The sequence below is a fragment of the Gossypium hirsutum genome, chromosome D02 (genome assembly GCF_007990345.1).
Source record: "Gossypium hirsutum isolate 1008001.06 chromosome D02, Gossypium_hirsutum_v2.1, whole genome shotgun sequence".
Lineage (NCBI taxonomy): Eukaryota > Viridiplantae > Streptophyta > Magnoliopsida > Malvales > Malvaceae > Gossypium > Gossypium hirsutum.
The window spans coordinates 36,120,495-36,128,425 of NC_053438.1; the positions used below are offsets into that span (position 1 = coordinate 36,120,495).

Here is a 7,931-nt window from a genome sequence, read left to right on the forward strand (position 1 = left end):
CTCCTTTTCTGGATCATCATCACCTGAAATTTTCAGCCCCATGCTTTCGAATTTTGTCAACGGGAGGTTTACTTGATCTTACCAAGTCAACATTTTGTAGAGCTACAAGAACCGGTTGAGGAATAGGAGGGGGTGGAGGAGGTTGAACATTCGGATTTGCACGAACAAATTTTGTATACCACTTATTCATCATATGAAGGAAGGCTTATCGAGCCTCATCCTGACTATGCGTCTCATGTCTACTTTCTTCAAGCGCGGTCCTTTGCGTGGGAGCCGGCGCGTTACTCTCAACATCATTTGCTACACTTCGGTCAGGATCATTTACTATATAAAGCAAAATTTTAAATTGTTAGAAATCATCAGACTATCACAATATATTTATGGCATGTATAGATAGATTTTTACACACATTATACTAATTCGAGAACCGGCTAAACCAGAGCTCTGATACCACTAAAATGTAACACCTCTTACCCATATTCATCACCGAAACAAGGTAAGAAGTATTATCAAACGATCTGAAATTTTTTTTTACAAAAATTTTGACATAATTCCTTTTCATAAACATTCAATCCCTCCTGCAAATTTTTGAAACACAATTTCAAACAACTTCAATATTTCAACCAAATATAGTTATATATTCAAACACCATTTATCCATCCACAACATTCTAAATACTTTGTTAGTAGTTTTAAGAAAACAGTTTATCAATTAATATACACCAACATTTTAAACCAAACAATATTATATATATACCATATTACATTAAGTCATCTATACATGTCATATTTCAAAAGTATTGGTTGCAAAATACCCAAAAGATGATGATCATAGTGTGAATGATGTTCTAACTTCGTCCAATTTTCGAGCTGATTGATGTCACTATAAAACAAGGGAAAATAAAGAGGAGTAAGCATATAGCTTAGTAATTATGTATGTAATTGATAAATAAATTTCTAGCATGATACCATAGATAATATAATTTTTATCACACATAAATCTATTATTTATTCAATTTCCAGCAAACTATTTTTTTCTGCGTCACAGTCCCTAAATTATTTCTATCCAAAGATACAGAACTCTAAATTAAGATCCATAAATTTTCCATGAAACTAGACTTATATACCTTCTTACCATAAAATTTTCAAAATTTTTTATTTAGCCAATTAATACAGTTTATTCTCTAAAGGTTCCCCTGTTTCTGATACGAACTCGTATCGTGATTGATTCGAGTCGTTAGTGATGCCCGATCGTGAATTGAGTAGAATAGAATCGTTTCGGTTTAAAAGAAACAAAATATAGATAATGGCTTCAAACAAAGGTAATAAACAAAATAAATAGGAAACAATAACAAATTAATTGGCTAAGACTGAGAATGAACCAGCAATAATGAATTGTTGACCCGAGTCTCCAAATGGTTCTTAGGTGTTTTCAGTTTAAAGAAACAGCAAGGAACCTTGACCCACTATCAACTATGATAGGAACCAAAGGTATATTGAACACCACACTAAAGGTGATAAGTTCAGCAACAAAGAAAAGATGGACGCCACAAGCTATGCTTGATAAGTCAAATCAATTCCGTAAGAACAAAGAGAATTGGATAGCTCACAATTCAAATATTTCATCTATATTCAGCAAAAGTCTTTTTCTTAAGGCTGATTACAACTATTTATAATGCTAGAACAAGGTAACCGAATGGTCAAGAACATCCAACTTATTGTGCCATAAAAACTCATGTCTTTTCTTATGCTTGAACCAAATAACTCCTTCCATAAAATCACTTCAATTCAGCTGATTTGAATGTCTTTAACGGCTTAAAAATGACTCTTGAGTTGTCCCTGGCCAGCTGAATAGACATCATCTTTTAACCAGCTCCTTAATGACATTTTAAGGCTTAATTAAGTTCTTTTGAAAGCTCTAAAAACTGCTGGAAGAAGAAGGGTTGCTGCCGAATTTTAAAGGGCATAAAATGCTCTTTAAAAGCTCCTTTAATGATGTTTAAACTTCCTTTATAACAGCCCCTTTAATTGTAACTAAAAATAACTTGAACAGCCACTTAATTCAATGTAAAACAGCCTTGAATTGTAACCACTATGAGCTGAAAAGTCACCTGCAATAAACACATTAAAATAAGTTTATTAAACACGTGAAAACACTTATTAATCATAACACACATTAAACTTACTTAAATAAATGAACTAAAACATATATGCAATAATTATTCCAGCAACTAGTTTAATTAAAGAAGCATAATTAAATGAACTTAACTCATGCATCAATAAATAATCCTAGGAACTAGATTAATTAAGAACAACACTTATTAAATAATGTTCAACAAAAACACTTATTAATTAAAACTAAGATGAGTTGAATAAATGTCCAGCAACTCATTTATTAAACTAAGATGCTTAAATGCATGGTTTTGAAATGCAAATTTAACTAAAATGAAAGTTACATAATTAAACTAACTTGACATAATTTAATGATGCAAACTTAACTAACATGAAAGTTACATAATGCATGACTTTATTAAATGCAGAACACATATTAATGATGTGCAAACTATGACATAATTTAAAAACACAAACCAAAATAACTAAAAATTAATGAATCAAAGTCCTTATTTTCTAGCAGCCAAATTGACAAACTGAAATTAAAAACTTTATTTTGTACTTGGTCCCCTCGAGTTTGGGCCAATCTCGGTAGCATCGAGTTGTGTCGTAACATGATGCGACCGGGATTGCATCATACCCTCCCTCTCTAAAATGATTTGTCCTCAAATCGGGCCATTTGCCCGCGACAAACCTCTCAAGGTCACAAACCCCGCTGGTCATAAACCTGACAAAGTCACTTTCAAGATCGTGAGAATCATATACGGCTCGACAAGAAAGTAGATTATTTGCATGCCCTCCCTCTTTAGGAGGGTACCACCTAACATCATCACCTACAAAACAATAAAACAAATTAGTGACACAATGAAGATTAAACACAAAAGAAGTTTCCAAGATTTTAGTCACAACTTGAACAAATAAACTCAAAAGAACAACACATGAATCAATACCGGGATCAAAAACAGAAATTGGTTTTACCTTTTTCTTCGATGGAAACAAACCTGATTCACAAGGTACTTGAAGATTATAGTTTTGAAAATTAGAATTCCATGGTCCAAATCCCTTGAACAATGATATGGAACAGCATTCAACGGGATCAAAGACAAAGTTTTTGTTCACCATTTCAATTCGTCCAGAAAAATTCATGGTTGGTAACTTATGAAGAACTTGAAGCACATTAAAGTTAGAATCATGCAACACATGTTCGAATCCATTAAGCAACAATATACAACAACCTCCAGAATAAAAAATTTGATTTTGACTTGGTGAACCAACGAAATTCACATGTTTGGTTTTCAAACTAAATAAAGATAAAACTTGAAGCAAATAGAAGGGGTCAACATATTGATTCAAAATACAATTTTGATACTCACCTTCGCTTGACGTCAACTTAGGAATACAGGCTCCGGGTTTAAAAACATGGTTTTGATCGGTCGTTCTGTAACGTAACAAAAACTTCACTTTCACCAAGACATCACACATGCCAAATAAAGAAGATGTAGGCAAAAATAAATTCAAACAATCAAATCTCTCAAATCTCATGCAAATATACGAAGATTTCACACTAAGAGTTAAAAAATTTTCATTACCATCACGATCAAACAGATTGAGCGTTTTACATGGAAACTCTTTATCAAACATGATCAGTTTTGTATTTGTGGATTTAATCGAACAACATTAAAAGATTTTTCAACACAAAACTTATTGAGTGAACAACTCTTCATGCCTCCACTTAAAACGAATTTATCAACCACAAATAGCAAGTAACAATTAACCAAATCAAAATAAGGAGATCTTTTAAAAACTAAGTTATCGGAAATTTTATCAACAACTTTCAAACCTGATTGCCATGATTCATTGGCTAAAAACTCCTTACCTTGCTTACCTTTAAGCGCTTGAACCTTACATTTTTCGATCAAATGGAATCGTCTCTCATCAGGAAGGTAATGAAGTTGAAACTTGTCATTTGAATCTCTAAAAACCTGGAAAGAAGAAACAACACGAGGACAACTCGCAGATTGTTTAGTAAAAACATTCCTTGCTTTTTCTTGTTGACTTTCATCTTTTCCACTCGTTTCTTTTTCAACTTCTCTTTCGTTTTCCACAATCTCTTTGTTTTTTGAAAACTCACTTTCACTCATCAATTCTCTTTCATTTTCAACAACACTTGTTTCTCGCACTCTTTTTTTTCTTTCTCCAATCTTTTTCTCTTTTTCAATTTCGTTTCTTTTTCGGTTTCTTTTTCTCTTGTCTCTCTTTTTCTTCTCTCAACTTTATTACAAAATGGAGATAATACAAAAGAATCAGAACAATAGACTTTTCGTTGGAAAGAAGTGGAAGAATCTTCATAAGAGTCACGATCAACTCTTCGTGAATAAACCTCCATGGATGAGTTCTTATACGAAACACATTCACTTCTTTGTAAGGATTTTTCCGTAGATGAATACTTTGATGCATACGAAGAATGACTTGTGCTTTCTCGTTCGTTACCTTGATAGGCTTCAAACTCGTAGTTGGATTTATTTCGGCCTAAATTCCTTGAAGAATAGGAATCTGGATAAGGGTCTCTTTTCACATATTCGTCGAATGTTCGTCTCCTTGATGATCTCATTTCCATCCTTTCATTTGGATAAATTTGCTCCCATTGGGTTCTTGGTCGATGACTCCGCTCTTCAACACGATCCAATCATTTCTTGATGGGTTTGAGTTTTCGATCAAATAAATGCTCCATTTCATGCGTAAAGGCTTGGAGTGTAAAATCTGACACACTTCCTCCAACAATTCTTACAGGACGAAATCCAACTCCCTTGTCTGAATTTTTTTCCAGACTTCGTGACATTTTTTTTAAGAACTCACAACAAAGAATCTCACTATCCACTCACAAAGAAATCTCACACACTTGGCTTTTTTTTCTCGAATAAACTCACTACTCTCTTGCCTCTTTCCACTCACTCCTCCTCTCTAAGTTCTTAGGAATTATTTAAACTTAAAAGGCAGTTGTTGTGGGTCGGCTTACAAACTTGATGTTTGGTCTTGGTAAGAATATTGTAGGACAAAGGAAGGTAGGCTTGAAACAAAGAAATGAAAAGGTTGGGTGTGGCGAAATAGTAGAAGGTAGTAATGACTAAAATTTGGGCAGCAAACAAAAACAAAATTTCAAAACTAGTTTTTTTCACAATTTCTTTTTTACAATTTTTTTTCACAACTTGATATCCAATGTTTTGAGTTTGAATGGAAACTTTTTTTTTTGAATTTTTTTGAGCTTTTTTTTCGATTTTTGAAAAAAACTACTATACTGTAATGCCGACAACGTCGATTCTTACTCCAAATTCGCTAGCTCTGATACCAATTTGATACGAACTAGTTTTGTGATTGATTCGAGTCGTTAGTGATGCCCGATCGTGAATTGAGTAGAATAGAATCTTTTCGGTTTAAAAGAAACAAAATAGAGATAATGGCTTCAAACAAAGGTAATAAACAAAATAAATAGGAAACAATAACAAATTAATTGGCTAAGACCGAGAATGAACCAGCAATAATGAATTGTTGACCCGAGTCTCAAAATGGTTCTTAGGTGTTTTTCGGTTTAAAGAAACAACAAGGAACCTTGACCCACTATCAACTATGATAGGAACCAAAGGTATATTGAACTCCACACCAAAGGTGATAAGTTCAGCAACAAAGAAAAGATGGACACCACAAGCTATGCTTGATAAGTCAAATCAATTCCGTAAGAACAAAGAGAATTGGATAGCTCACAATTCAAATATTTCATCTATATTCAGCAAAAGTCTTTTTTTAAGGCTGATTACAACTATTTATAATGCTAGAACAAGGTAACCGAATGGTCAAGAACATCCAACTTATTGTGCCATAAAAACTCATGTCTTTTCTTATGCTTGAACCAAATAACTCCTTCCATAAAATCACTTCAATTCAGCTGATTTGAATGTCTTTAATGGCTTAAAAATGACTCTTGAGTTGTCCTTGGCCAGCTGAATAGACACCATCTTTTAACCAACTCCTTAATGACATTTTAAGGCTTAATTAAGTTCTTTTGAAAGCTCTAAAAACTGCTGGAAAAAGAAGGGTTGCTGCCAAATTTTAACCAACTGTTTGTGATTGTTCTTTTCAGATTCAACAGATTGGGGTTTAATTCGATTACCAATCCGTATTCTTGACATCCAAGATTTGTTATTCTTAAGGGCATTTGTTTCTTGGTTGTTCTTTATTGTTTTGGATACTATCTATTCAGATCTAATCGAATCTAATCTTAGTTTCTATTTCATTTTCAGATTCGATCATCTAGAACCTCGTAAGAATTTTCCCGTGACTTGACAACTTGATCTTGGTCCGTGCGCAACCTTCTATCATGAACTTCAAAAATCCGAATCAAGGAAACGAAGCAAACCCTACTCAAAATTCTATCCTTATTACTGATTATAGGGATAGATCTCTAAGACAATATGTTGTGCTAGTGTTTCATGATCTTAATTCGGGTATTAGGAGATCCAAAATTGAGGCACAATAGTTCGAACTGAAGCCAGCCATGTTCCGAATGCTTTAGACAGTGGGCCAATTTTGTGGAATGCCTACCGAAGATCCTCGCTTGCACTTAAGACTGTTCATGGAGGTAAACGATTCTTTCAAGTTAGCTAGAGTACCTGAAGATGCGCTACGATTGAAGTTGTTCCCATATTCACTAAGGGACAGAGCTCGAGCTTGGTTGAACTCATTGCCACCAAATTCAATTTCCACATGGCAAGAGTTAGCAGAAAGATTCTTCATGAAGTATTTTCCACTTAGCAAGAATGTTAAGTTGAGGAATGAGATCACTACTTTCCAATAAATGGATGATGAGTCCTTGTATGAGGCATGGGAAAGGTAGAAAGAATTATTATTATGACAGTGCCCTCATCACAGAATCCCACATTGCATCCAACTAGAGACGTTTTATAATGGTCTCAATGCTCACACGAGGATGGTAGTGGATGCTTTTGCTAATGGTGCTCTCATTTCTAAGTCCTACAATGAGGCTTATGAAATTATTGAGAGGATTGTTAGCAAAAATTATCAACGGCCAACCAATTGAGTAGCATCAGGAAGATGAGCCACTGGAATACATGAAATAGATGCTCTCACTTCACTCGCACCTCAGGTATCCTCTATCTCCTCGATGCTAAAAATTTACCGCTAATGGGTTTAATAGTTTTGTAGCACAACCATCAAATCAATTTGAAAATGTAGCCTATGTCTATTATGGGAAGGACATTTGTTCGAAGAATGTTTGTCGAACCCAGTAACACATACGCCCAACCTAGACCAACCCAGCCACCTATTTGTACCCAACAAGTTCAGAAACAACCTCAAGTTGAACCATCCAATGGCTTAGAAAACTTGTTGAAGGCATACATAACCAAGAATGATGCCTTAATTCAAAGCCAAACAGCTACATTGAAAAACCTGGAAAATCAAATGGGACAGTTTGCAACTAAACTCAGAAACCGACCATAAGGTGCTTTACTTAGTGATATGGAGAATCTGAGGAATCCAGGGAAGGAGCACTGTAAAGCGTTGACATTGAGGAGTAGAAAGACATTAGAGCCCAACACAGTTAAAGTTGAAAAGGAGCTAGCTGATGCTCAAGACTCAGAGGAAGTTCAACCGAGTGTTGAAATTTTAGTTTCACCGGAACCTAAATCTGTAAAATTCGATAAGGTAACTTCTGAACCAGCTAATTCTGATAAACTAACAACTTCATTAGATGCAAAATTGCCATATAAAACAAATCAAACAGTTCCCATAAAGAAGCCTCCACCA

The 7,931-nt window shown here is 34.4% G+C and overlaps 1 non-coding gene across 1 annotated transcript; it reads right to left on the reverse strand.

Moving 5' to 3' along the window:
* Window positions 1-6,927: 6,927 nt before the first annotated feature.
* On the reverse strand, window positions 6,928-7,037 carry LOC121215049 (small nucleolar RNA R71). The gene has a single exon (XR_005910785.1). It is a non-coding gene; the product is annotated as a small nucleolar RNA R71 (small nucleolar RNA).
* Between the last annotated feature and the right edge of the window lie 894 nt (window positions 7,038-7,931).